Source organism: Ailuropoda melanoleuca, chromosome X (assembly GCF_002007445.2).
Source record: "Ailuropoda melanoleuca isolate Jingjing chromosome X, ASM200744v2, whole genome shotgun sequence".
NCBI classification, from domain to species: Eukaryota; Metazoa; Chordata; class Mammalia; order Carnivora; family Ursidae; genus Ailuropoda; species Ailuropoda melanoleuca.
The window spans coordinates 59979377-59994003 of record NC_048238.1 but is presented as its reverse complement, the minus strand read 5'-3'; the positions used below and the strand labels follow the sequence as shown (position 1 = coordinate 59994003).

General features: G+C 33.8%; 1 non-coding gene across 1 annotated transcript; it reads left to right on the top strand.

Annotated features, from left to right (window-relative positions):
- Nucleotides 1-13810: 13810 nt before the first annotated feature.
- LOC117797605 lies at nt 13811-13916 on the top strand. Its single transcript, XR_004622604.1, has one exon. It is a non-coding gene; the product is annotated as a U6 spliceosomal RNA (small nuclear RNA).
- The last annotated feature ends 711 nt before the right edge of the window (nt 13917-14627 follow it).

The following is a 14627-nucleotide window of genomic DNA, read 5'->3' as shown; positions in this document are numbered from 1 at the left end:
AAATTAACAAAATTATGGAAGAAAAGGGAGAGGTCGCAATCAACACCAAGAAAATAAGAAGGATCATTAGAAACTTTTATCAACAGCTTTATGCCAATAAATTAAGCAACCTGGAAGAGATGGAGGCCTTCCTGGAAACCTGTAAACTACCAAGACTGAAATAGGAAGAAATTGATTTTTTAAACAGACATTAATTATGAAGAGATTGAAGCAGTGATTAAAATCTTCTGAAAAATAAAACTCCAGGGCCTGATGGATTCCCTGGGGAATTCTACCAATCATTCAAGGAGGAAATTATACCTATTCTCCTGAAGCTGTTTCAAAAAATAGAAACTGTAGGAAAACTACCAAACTCATTCTATGAGGCCAATGTTACCTTGATCCCCAAAGCAGACAAAGAACCCATCAAAAGGAGAATTACAAACTGATATCCCTGATGAATATGGATGCCAATATTCTCAAAAAGATCCTAGCTAATAAGATCCAAAGTACATTAAAAGGATTATCCACCATGACCAAGTGGGATTCATCCCTGTGATGCAAGGGTGGTTCAACATTCGCAAATCTATCAGTGTGATAGATTATATCAACAAGAAAAGAGTCAAGAATCATATGATTCTCTCAATAGATGCAGAAAAATTATTTGACAAAATACAGCATCCTTTCCTGATTAAACCCTTCAGAGTATAGGGATAGAGGGTCCATTCCTCAATCTCAGAAAAACCATCTATGAAAAGCCTACAGCAAATATCATTCTCAATGGGGAAAAGCTGGAAGCCTTTAACTTAAAATCAGGAACATGAGAAGGATGCCCATTCTTACCATTATTATTCAACATAGTACTAGAACTCCTTGTAACAGCAGTCAGGCAACAAGAAGGGAAAATATATCCAAATCGGCAAAGAAGACAAATGGTCTTTCTTTGCAGATGACATGACACTCTATATGGAAAACCCAAAAGAATCCACCACCAAACTACTAGAAGTTATAGAGCAATTCAGTAATGTGGCGGGATACAAAATCAATGCTCAGAAATCAGTTGCATTTCTATACACGAACAATGAGACTGAAGAAAGAGAAATTAAGGAATCCATTCCATTTTCAATAGCACCTAAAATCATAAGACATCTCAAAATAAACTTAACCAGAGAGGTAAAGGATCCATATGCTAGAAACTACAGAACACTGATGAAAGACATTGAAGAAGACATAAAAAGACGAAAAAATATTCTGTGCTCATAGATTGGAAGAATTAACATAGTTAAAATGCCCAAGCTACCCAAAGCAGTCTACATTTTCATTGCCATCCCGATCAAAATACCAATGACATTTTTCAAAGAACTGGAACAAACAGCCCTTAAATGTGTGTGGAACCAAAATAGGCCCCGAAATGCCAACGAATTGCTGAAAAGGAAAAACAAAGCTGGGGGCATCACATTGCCAGATTTCAAGCTGTACTACAAAGTTGTGATCACAAAGACAGCAAGGTACTGACAAAAAACAGACACATAGACCAATGGAAAAGAATAGAGAACCCAGAAATTAACCATCAGCTCTTTGTGCACCTAATCTTTGATAAAGCAGGAAAAAACATCCCTTGGAAAAATGAAAGTCTCTTCAATAAATGGTGTTGGGAAAATTGTACAGCTACATGCAAAAAATGAAACTTGAACACTCACTCACACCATACACAAAGATAAACTCCAAATGGATGAAAGACCTCGATGTGAGACAGGAATCCATCAAAATCCTAGAGGAGAGCATAGGCAGCAACCTCTACGACATCGGCCACAGTAAATTTTTTCATGACACTTCTCCAAAGGCAAGAGAAACAAAAGAAAAAAATGAACTTGTGGGACTTCATCAAGATCAAAAGCTTCTGCACAGCCAAGGAAAAGGTCAAAAAAAACTAAGAGGCAGCCTACGGAATGGGATAATATATTTGCAAATGACATTACAGATAAAATACTGGTATGCAAAATCTACAAAGAACATCTCAAACTCAATACACAAGAAACAAACAAATTGTAAAATGGGCAGAAGATATGAACAGACACTTTTCCAATGAAGACATACAAATGGCTAACAGACACATGAAAAAATGGTCAAAATCATTAGCCATCAAGGAAATTCAAATCAAATCCACACTGAGATACCACCTTATGCCTGTTAGAATGGCAAAAATTGACAACACAAGAAACAGCAATTGTTGTAGAGGATGTGGAGAAAGGGGATCACTCCTACATTGTTGGTGGGATTGCAAGTTGGTACAGCCACTCTGGAAAAGACTGTGGAGGTCCCTTAAAATGTTAAAAATTGAGCTATGCTATGATCCAGACATTGCACTACTGGGTATTTACTCCAAAGATACAGACGTAGTGAAGAGAAGGGCCATATGCACCCCAATGATCATAGCAGCACTGTCCACAATATCTAAATCATGGAAGGAGCTGAGATGGCCTTGAACAGATGACTGGATTAAGAAGATGTGGTCCGTATATGCAATGGAATATTACTCAGCCATCAAAAAGAACGATATCTCAACATTTGCTGCAACATGGATGGCACTGGAGGAGATAATGCTAAGTGAAATAAGTCAAGCAGAGAAAGACAATTATCATATGATTTCTGTCATCTATGGAACATAAGAACTAGGAAGATCGGTAGGAGGAGAAAGGGTTAAAGAAAGGGGGGGTAATCAGAAGGGGGGATGAAGCATGAGAGACTATGGACTCTGAGAAAGAAACTGAGGGCTTCAGAGGGGAAGGGGGTGGGGGAATGGGATAGGCCGTTGATGGGTAGTAAGGAGGGCACATATTGCATAATGCACTTGGTGTTATACGTAACTAATGAATCATGGAACTTTACATCAAAAACTAGGGATGATCTGTATGGTGACTAACATAATGTAATAAAAAATATTATTGATAAGTAGCAAACAAACAAAAAACCCGAAGATACAAATATAGTGAAGAAATGGGCCATATGCAACCCAATGTTCATAGCATCATTGTCCACAATAGCTAGTCTGTGCAAGGAGCTGAGATGCCCTTCAACAGATGAAGGGATAAAGAAGATGTTGTCCATGTATACAATGGAGTATAACTCAGGCATTAGAAAGAACAATTACCCAACATTTGCAGCAACATGGATGGGACTGGAGGAGATTATTCTAAGTGAAATAAGTCAAACAGAGAAAGACAATTATATGGTTTCATTCATTTGTGGAACATAAGGAATATCAGGGAGATCAGTAGTAGAAGGAAGGGAAGAATGAAGGGAGGGTACACAGAAGGGGGAATGAGCCATGAGATACTATGGACTCTGGGAAACAAACTGAGGGTTTCAGAGGGGAGGGGTTGGGGAGGATGGGCTAGTCCATTAATTGTTACTAAGGAGGGCACATATTGCATGGAGCCCTGGGTGTTTTATGCAAACAATGAATCATGGAACACTACATCAAAAACTAATAATGTACTGTATGGTGACTAACATAACTTAATATTTTTTTAATTCTGTTTCTTGGTTTGTCTCTCTCTCTCTTTTCCCCTCATATCAACTAAATTTTAAAGTTTATTTTGAACATTAAATCAAGTATGAATCTTCCTTTGAGTGACAGAAGATAACTATGGGAGGAGAGTGTTCTGGAGCTTCTTTTGGATTAAAGGAACCAATATTGTGAAGGACCTTAAGTTAATGAATAATTCATGATGTTTGGCAAGAAGATGGCAGACCCTGTCCTCATTAATGTCCATTCATAAATAATTATTTCGTCTTGTTAACCACATTTTTTTTAAAAAAATTCAGCTCTTTTTACTTATGAAGCTAAACAAAAGGAGTTTATTCTTGCTCTAATTTAATTGCCAAGTGAAAGAAGAAGCTGCTGCCCTCCAATAGAGATTCTCACTCAAGAGAATTTAAGTCTGTCTTATTATGAATTACTGTAGAAAAAAATAGGTGTTTTTATTATGCTTTCTTCATTCATCTTTTTATTCATGCCCTTCACTTTACAGCACTATTTTGTTTTATTTGTTTGATTTTTAAGATGCTGTTAAACCAATCTTACAATTTTTAGACACTGCATTGAATTCAGGAAGTTCATCTTTCTGGACAAAAGATGGAAACATTTAAAGTCATATACAAAGAATTGAAGTGTTCCCATACAGAATTTAGCAAGTTCTGTACATGTTCTAACTATAATCTCCACCACATATGGTGATCAAGATATTGAAAATGAGAAACAATGTATTTCTCTTCACATATGCTTGAGTGACATTTTATAAAATATGAAAATGCCCTGAAAATGGCTTCTCAATTGGACTCCTTCAGAAAAAGACAAGAAACTAAAGAAAATGAAAATAAAAAACTACTAAGTAGGGTAGTCTAACCTACCATGAAATTGAGGGAAGGCCAATATAAATTTAAAAAGTGAAAACCTAGAAATAAGATAAAACTTGCAAGAGACTTTAGTAGAAGTGCTTCCTGGAATTCATTAGGACTAATAAAAATATCAGGGGAAAGTTTGCCCATTAAAGAATAATGGAAATCTTATTTTTGATTTCCCAAAGTAAGTTGTTTCCAATGCTTATTTTAAAAATCTCTGTCTTTACATGGAAAAAAAAAATAAAACAACTATGACCTAGAATAAGCAACTCAAAGAACAGAAAGAACGCAATACTAAAAAGAGGATGACATGGGAAACACGTACTTAAGCTGAACATAAGGACTATACAGCATTTATTTAATTTTTCTTGGAAATAACAAACTAATATCTATAGGGTTAATTTACATGGCTCTTCAAATATTAAGAAATAAATCCTTGAAATTAGTAGGCAAAATCTAGAAAAAATAGAAACCTTATTGGTCAAGTAGGCAAAATTCAATTAAATCAAATTCATTAGGGACAAAAGTAGTATATTTAGGAATGAAAAAATCGCTAATAATTTAAATTTTGGTATCAAAATGTCATACACTTTTTTGGACAGAAAGGAATTTTAGACTTCCTCTTCTTAATTTTAAATGATTAATTTTCCACTCTGTGATTGATTTTGTAGATATATGAAATTCATTCATTTTTGGATTCTGTTTACCTACAATATAACCACCAATCTAAGTGAATCCTTAAATTTTTATGGGTAGCTACTAAACCAGTAGTAACACATGTTTTTTCTATATGCATTCATTCAATGAAACTTTTGGCTCCCCTTTATGTGCAAGCTATCTGAGGATGGGAAAGATGCATCACTTTCTCACATGTAAATTTCTTAGAATGTAGTTAATAAAAGAATACATGGACTATCTAATACCAATACCCAAATTAAACACAACAAAGTAGGGGCATAGAAGAACATCTCTAAGACAATTTATCATTATTCTAAATTTTTTATATTTCATGCATGTTGTTCCATGCATGATTCAAACTAACTAGTTTAGCTATTCTCTCAGTGGTATTAGTATTTCCTGTGTGTGTGTGTCTGTGTGTGTGTGTGCGCACGCCCTTTATGTGAACTTGGTAAGATTAGCCACCTTACCAAATATATCAGTTTTCTAACTTATTTAGTTTTTTTATATTGAATTATTCTTTATAGACAATATTGTTGGGTTCCAAGTTATGAATGGAATGCCACTATTTAGAGATTTTAGAAAATGTGATGAAATAAAATATTTGTGAACTTCTCTTTATAGATGATGTTCAATTACAGCTTTTGAGCTAGTTAAAAAATAATTTAAAAATTTGAGCAATTGTGAAAAAGAACACATTACATCGTAAATATCCATATGTCATCATCTTTATAGTCTTCAAGTGAGAAGGTTCCATGCAGACAGCAACAATGTAAACATAATCATTAGGGATTCTTGTCACACTTTGTAGAACATTCTAAGAAGAGACAAGTTTTGGAAACAGAACAAATTCACTTTTAAACAAATTGGAGAATCAGAGTAACACTAATTTCAGGAACAAAAACCAAAACAAAATAGAACCCTAAGAATTTATTATTGTAATGTCATTTGTGTAATTTTCTGATGTACCACAAAAACTGGCTCTGAACAAAAGTTTACAGGATCTCCCTCCCAATTGGTTTGTGCAAGCCCAGTCTCATTGAAATAAGTGGGTATCCTCCTAAAGCTTGTATTCTGAATGTCTCAGTGCTCATTTGCATGTCAGAAATCAGCCATATCTCTTTATATCACATCTTTTATATGTGCCATTTACACACATATGCACACACACATCCATAAATACACATAGTCACACACATTTATTTACATATTTAAGGTTAGCTTTATGGATTTGAATGTGCTCAGCAGTATCCTGTTCTCTTCATTGTTTTCATCTTAGGCCTGTATATGAAGACACTACCACCCCAGTACCGTGCTCTTGCATAAATATTCTCTCTTACCTCTTGAAGTTTTCAGAAGCAGTGCTAGGGTCAAACTCACAAAGGTGCTGTCCCCCAATTGCAACAAACACCGCCATGTGTTGTATGTTTGATGAATTAAAAGGATGCTGCCAACTTAATTACACTGTAACCCTTCAATAAAGGAAGGGCAGAGCTGATTAACTAGTGAATAATTGGGGCCTGATTGATGGCTCTCTCCTTCACTGCTGAAGGCTGTATATATAATTATTTTGCCTTTGGGCCTAATTTTGCCACTGTTAGCTTCCACTTTTGTTATCAGTTGTAATTTATAGATGGGGCTTGCAGCCTTAAAAGAAAGTGATAGAAAATGAAATAGCTCTGAATCCCTAGATATGTCACCTGCAAAAGGCCAGCAGGCAGCTTTTAACATCAACATTTCCAGGCATTTAACAGCATTAACACTTCATGCTTAGCAAAAAAAAAATAATCTTATTATTTATCAATAATCATATCAGCCTTTGTGAGCTTAAAATCCTATTGCTTCACCTAGTGGTTTTGAATGTACTTTTAGTACAAGAGCGATGTATTATAAGCCAAAAGAATTTTCAGGCACTATTTCCCCAGCTAAATATTTCCTCTTTTAAAATATACAAACAAACTGAGTATCCTAAAAGATGCAGGGTACAATTCCTTCAAAGCAAATTAAAAAAAAATTCAGACATCTTCAGTGATCTTAATCATTAGCATAAAATGACCACTACTGCTAAAAATCAAAGTAGCACCGCAGAATATTTTAGTTTCAAAAAATGCAATACTTATTGACCATTTACCACAAACAATATACTAAGCACAATTTGAAAAATATATACAAAGTATTAACAATCACATGCTAAAGCCTCCCGATTTTACACCCTAGACTTTGTGTACATTCTATGAAGCACTTTACTCATAATGCTGTTATAAAACATACCAATTTATTTTTATTTTTTTAAAAGATTTTATTTATTTATTCGACAGAGATAGAGACAGCCAGTGAGAGAGGGAACACAAGCAGGGGGAGTGGGAGAAGAAGAAGGCTCATAGCGGAGGAGCCTGACGTGGGGCTCGATCCCACAACGCCGGGATCATGCCCTGAGCCGAAGGCAGGCGCTTAGCCGCTGTGCCACCCAGGCGCCCCTAAACATACCAATTTAAAGAAAGCAAACCGATCATAACAGAGGGTCTGTTTTTGGATAATCCTTCAAGTTTTACGAAGAAACTAACGCCTTACAACAAAGGGGAGAAATAAGACTAAAACATTTTAAAGATTTTTCTTCTAGCCATGCTAAGAGAATGCAGGAAGGCTTTATATTCAAAAATTTTCCCCACCATGATAATAACATCTTAGAGACATATTTTAGGTAACTCATCCTTTAAAACACTGCTATCACAAAACTTATAATTTGCAAGCCAAGATATACAAATTCTCCCTCTCAGATTTCCTTTGTTGTTTTGTCCTCACTGAGAACTACCTAGCCTATAAATCACAGGATGATTTGAAGACCCTTTCAGTCAAAGCTCAGTAGTGTGCCAGTGGGCATGGGCCAGGAGGAAAAAATAATTAAAGATTGATATTTGCCCTCTATTCTATCTGCACTTGATTTATAAGTCAGTGTGAGTATGCAAGAGAAATAGAGGCAAAGACCTTGATGCATCCCTGTGGAGAATATGCACCGTTTGGATTGAAGGCATGAAAGAGGGGAAATTAATGGTAAGCTGTTCATCTGTCACTACTGCCAGCCTGATGGTTTTGCAGAGAAGGCAAGGACCGTATGACATGCCCTCCAGTGAAGGGCAAGTCTGTCTACTGTTCTCCTATTATAAACGCAGTGCTCTAAGTTTCAGAGGGATTTAAATTTAAAATTAAACCACACTTTGGATAAATAAATATTTACACCTGTTTACTTTGTTCCTTTAAAGTATTAACTTGTAGAATTCTGCTTGTTTTAAGAAGACATATTTTTTGTTTTCCTTTCTCCCTCTTTCTTCTTCCTTTCATTTTTTTTTAATTTAACTCAAGCATTCTGCTTGACAATGTGGCTTGGCCCTTTTACATCTGGCTACATTTTCCTCCTGTCACATTGCAATGAAATGTAAATTGGCCCTGAAGATTAGGCACATGCCAAGTGGGGAGGTCTTCATTGGATTTCACTGTACAAAATGCAATGTAGAAAATTATTGCAAAGTTGAAATTATAAGGTTGGATTGTCCACTGACATTGAAACAGAAGCAGAACTATGAAAACATTACAAAGTAAAAATAGACAGGGAAAATAGAGTAAGTAAAGTTTTGTGTTGTGTAGAAATTTGAGAAAAATAAAACATGTTCCCTTATTATTTAAATGATTTATGATGGTACAGACATATGTTGCAATAATATTTACTGCCTTGAATGGGAAATATAATAGTATGTAAATTAATAGTTAAAATTAAAGTTTCACATGTTCACTCAAAATTTCCAAAATACAAAAAAATTCTCTATATAATTTTTTAAGAATAAAGGGAATTTTGTATGTCTAATCATCTTTGCTATTCAAATTGTCTTTACTATTGGACAAATGTTTCACAGCAAATCAAACACAAAAGAGGGACAAAAGACATTGGTATTATTTTAAAGTAGGTTTAAGTAATATAAGTATGAAAAGTAAAATAAGCGATAGAGTAAGGAAACTTTTAATAATTTGGTTAGTGTCTGATCCATTATTATGTTAGAATCAAAGAAACTTCTTAAAAACTTTTTATTTAAATTCCAATTAGTTAGCATACAGTGTATTATTAAAGTGTACAATAAGTGATTCAACACTTACATATAACACCTGATGCTCATCACAAGTACGCTCTCAATCACCATCACCTTTTAGCCCATCTCCCAGTCACCTCCACTTTGTTAACCATAAGTTTGTTTCTATAGTTAAGAGTGCATTTCTTGGTTTGCCCATCTCCCTCTCTTTTTCCCCCTTGCTCATTTGTTTCATTTCTTAACTTCCACATATGAGTGATATCACATGGTATTTGTCTTTCTCTGACTCAATTATTTCACTTAGCTTAAGACTCTCTAGCTCCATCCACATTGTAGCAAATGACAAGATTTCATTTTTTTGTGGCTGAATAATATTCTCTCTCTCTCTCTCTCTCTCTCTCTCTATATATATATATATATACACACACACATACATACATAGCACTTTTTCTTTATCCATTCATCAGTCAATGGACACTTGGGCCCTTTCCATAATTTGGCTATTGTAGATAATACTGCTATAAACATCAGGGAACATGTATCCTTTTGAATTAGTATTTTTGTATTCTTCGGGTACATACTTGGAAGGGCTATTGATGGCTCATAGGATAGCTCTTTTTAACTTTGAGGAACCTCCATACTGTTTTCCAGAGTGGCTGCACCCGTTTGCATTTGTACCAACAGTGCAAGAGGGTTCCCCTTTCTTCACATCCTCACCAACAATTGTTTCTTGTGTTGTGTCACACCTATTCTGACAGGTATGAGGTGATATTTCATTGTGGTTTTGATTTACATTTCCCTGATCAGTGATGTTGAGCATATTATAATGTGTCTTTTGGCTATCTCTGTGTCTTCTTTGGAAAAATGTCTATCCATGTCTTCTGCCCATTTTTTATTGGATTATTCATTTTGGGGTTGTTGAGTTGTATAAATTCTTTATATATTTTGAATACGAAGCCTTTATCAGATAACCATTCCATAGGCTTCCTTTTAGTTTTCTTGATTGTTTCCTTCATTGTGCAGAAGTATTTAACTTTTATGTAGTCAGAATTGTTTATTTTTGCTTTTGTTTCTCTTACCTCAGGAGTCATATCTAGAAAGAAGTTGCTATGGCTGATGTCAAAAAAATTACTGTCTGTGTTCTTTTCTAAGACTTTTATTATTTCAAGTCTCACATTTAAGTCTTTAATCATTTTTCAATTAATTTTTGTGTATGGTACAAGAAAGTGGTCCAGTTTCATTCTTTTGCATGTTGCTGTCCAGTTTCCCTAACACCATCTATTGAAAAGGTTGTCTTTTTTCCATTGGGTATCCTTTCTTGCTTTTTGAATATAATTTAATTAAACCTCAACACAGAATGGCAGAAATATTTAAAATGCATTATAAAAGTGTGAAATAACATTAATAATAAAAACTATTCAGGAACTTTTATTTCCCATAAATTAAAATATTATTTTCTCAAATATAAAAATATACTTCAGTTTCTGCTGTAAAATATATTCACATGTGTAGGATTCAGTATGCTTCTTTCAAGGAAATTGCATTCTAATAGCAGAATAAAATAAGAATTATGAAAATAACTAATAAAGTAGGAAAAGTAATATATTCCACAAGAGAGGCAAAAACAAAATTGCAAATATATCCTGGTAATTCAGGGGCAAGAAAAATTACTTCATGCTTTGGAGAATAACTTGAACATTTGATCTGAACTTTAAACAGTTGAGATGATTTAGAAAAAGGAAATGGAGAAGGGGACATTTAATTGGAAGAAGAAAATGGTGGCATGGGAATATTCAGGAAATAACAAGTAGCCCAATTTTAGCTGGAGTGGAAGAAATCTGAAGGAGAGTAGTGGGAGATTTGACTGGAAAAGGGGTTGATTTACACTATAAAGAGGTATAATAAAGATGTAGTGCCTTATTTGGTAAGCAGGAAATATCACCAAATAATTTTAGTGAAAAAGAAAGTAACATCATTAAGGGAATTATTTAATAGAATTAATTTGGTAGCATATTATAGCCTATATTAAAGTAAAAAAAAAAGCCTCAAGGCCAGTAGAAGACAATTGTAATTATGTATATGAGAGGTAATGAGGGTCTACATAAAGTGAGAAGCAGTGAGAATGGAGAGGAGGGAATGGGTTTCATCACTTAGGTGAAATGGAATCCATAGGGGTTTTCATAGCTGAGTAGTGTCTGCTATTGAGCTTGGATGACAGAAAAAAATAATGGTGATTATTTAAAAAATTAGACAAAAAATAGGAAGAAGGTGGAAATACCTTAGAAGTGAATTAAAAACACAGGACTGGAACTCATAGGATATATCAAGATTGGAGATTTAGCTTTCAGTGTTGTCAGTACCAAATCAGAATGCATTTCAACATCATTCCTTTTGACTTTTTTCGAACTCCTGAAATACAGTACCCTGTGTTTAGAGACAAGTATGGCAATCAAACATATCAGAACTTGTTCTCTCTTAATGGACTAGTGACAAATCAACTCCCCTGTGGGGCAGTTCAGTTTAAAAGAATGTATACACTGTTAATTTCTCCTGGCTATTTGCTTGGGTTGAAAATCTTATTTCTCTGGAGAAAGAAGAAGTTAAGTCTTCAAGGCAAAGAATCAGTTACCTGTTTGCTATTATGTATACTTTGTAAAAAATCCTATCATATAATGTCCCATGGTGGAGAAGGAGAAGTGGAAAGAGAAAGAGTTGCAGTTATGCAGAAGCATGAAGGCAAAGTAGCCTTTTTTTGTCTATGGAAGATCAAATTCAAAACCCTTATTCAAGGATTTATATTTTCAACTACAGCTCTCTCCAAGTGAATGCTTTATTTTCTTGATGGGAAAGTTGTCTGTAGGTATCACAAATAAACTGTGATACTATTCCTTAATTCTTTTCTTTGTACTATCCCAAGACCTCATTTGGTGATAACTTGGAATAATGCTATATAACACACAATTAGCTTTTTACAAAACTCTGGAATAAGGGATGTCAGTGATAAGGATGGTTGACACTTCTAGACCAAAAATTCCTAAACTTTCAAAACCTGCTTTGGGGCCTCAGTTTTTACAATGGGAAAACACAGTATTACTTTTACAAAGAGTATCATAATACATAGCACTGTTTAATGATGTGACTATCTTTTTGGAATTACACTTGAGATTTAGAAAGATACTTTGTTCATTTGAAATTAAGTGGCATAACCATTTGTCTGGGCCAGTTATCTCAGTTCATTATAGTGCTAATGAGACCAAAATCAAAAGTTTGAACCCCAGATGTGTCAATTAACATCCCAGTCCTGGATTCTATACTTTCACAGCCAAACTTGAAATCTTAGCCACAAAGTAAAATAGGCCAGAGAATGTGAGAGACAAAAAAGATCAATTCACAGGGCCAAATGTAAGCATGTTTTCTTTACATAGGGATGGATATACATATGTTCTTGGGAAGGGAAATACTCCAGACTATTTATAAACAATAATTCAATGATTATGAATATTCAAGAAGTTCAGAATGTGGTATCTATTACATAGAGGGAACTGGTGGTTAGTTTCTATAATTCAAGCCATCTTGCAATTCCTCACTACATGTCTTTTGCACATGTAAAAATCATGTTGACATATTTCAATCAATCATTTTGGAAAATAAAAGACCAGCATATTTTAATGCATATTTGTTAATTATGTATTTGATTAAAGAGCTAGTAGCATCATCTGTGCCCCTGAAGTCTACATTTTCCTATTTTATAAATCTTCATATTCCTGTGAGCATCGTAAGTTGTTAACTAATTGATTTTGTGCTAATTTAAAAATATTGATTGAAAAACCTAGGAAATCATGGAGTTACTTTTAGCTAATCACTAGGCATCAGCTATTCAAGACAGAATTTAAGTTTGTCTCTCTTTTACATGCCCTAGTGTGGTCAGCATAGAGCCTGTTAAAGAAAGAATAAATGATGGATGATAGAAGGAAGATGCTTCTATTAGAACTTTCACTCTGGTCTTCTCTTATTTTATTAATGCTTTTAAAATGTTGGCAATTTGTATGTAGGTAACTCAATTTTCTTTCATATATATTGTTTATTTTTATTTTTCACAATTTTTTTATTGTTATAACATATAATGTATTATTTGTTTCAGGGGTATAGGTCTGTGATTCATCAGTCTTACACAATACACAACACTTACAACATATACCCTCCCCATTGTCCATTACCCAGCCACCTCATTCCTCCTACTACCCCCACTCCAGCAACCCTCAGTTTGTTTCCTGAGATTAAGAGTCTCATACATATTGTTTCATTTAATATTTTGAAATTCTTTAACCAGCAAAGCAGGTATTATTATTACTTTAAAAGCAAGAAACTAAGGTATAAAGAACCTTAGTGATTAAACTAATTTAATCAGGAGTAGGGAAATACTGTGTATTTATTCACAGCATGGACTCTGAAAACACAACGTATCTTTTAGAATATCAAATACTGGCTGTATGATCTTAGAAAAGTTAAATAACTTCTTTATACCATATGTCCTCGCATATAAATTGGTCTTAATAATGGCATTTCTCCCATAAATAAAACAATATATAAAACAATATATAAAAAGCATTTAATAGAATTTGAAATATTTATAAAGTACTATGTAAGTGATTTTTATTGAGTTTATTTTTGTGTTCATTTCAGCAGCACATATACTAAAATTAGAACAATACAGAGAAGATTAGCATGGACCTTGAGCAAGGATGGCACACAAATCATGAAACATTCCATATTTTTAAAAAAGAGTATATTTTTAATTTACAATATTAAATATATTTATTTTTGGTAAGTAAATAATTTTTTAAAATATTTTTTATTATGTTAGTCACCATACAGTACATCCCTGGTTTTTTATGTAAAGTTTGATGATTCATTAGTAAGTAAATAATTTTATGGCCTGGAAAACACAGATTTTTCAAAGTTAATAAAGAATATGTGTTCAAAACTATGGTGGGATAGAGTAAGAAAGCTGAGTTTAAGAGGAAAAAGAAAGGCAAAGCAATAAATCCTGTTAATAGAAATTGGTTTTATAGTGGCAAAATATATACAACATAAAATATTACATAAATTCTAACCATTTTTTAAAGATTTTAATTTTAAGTAACTCTACACCTAACATGGGGCTTAAACGTACAACTCTGAGATCAAGAGTTGCATGTTCTATAGACTGAGCCAGCTGGGCTCCCCAAGTTTTAACCACTCTTAAGAGTAAAATATAATGGTATTAATTACATTTGTAATCATCACCATTATTTACAAAACTTTTCCCTTACTCCGAACAAACTTTGTATCCACAATGCAATTTTCCATTTTATCTTCCTTCTAGCCGCTATTAAGATCTAATCAGCTCACTGTCCCTTATAAATTTGTGTATTATAAATACCTTATGTAAGTGGAATCATACAGTATTTGTTCTTTTTTTAATAATAATTTTTATTATGTTATGTT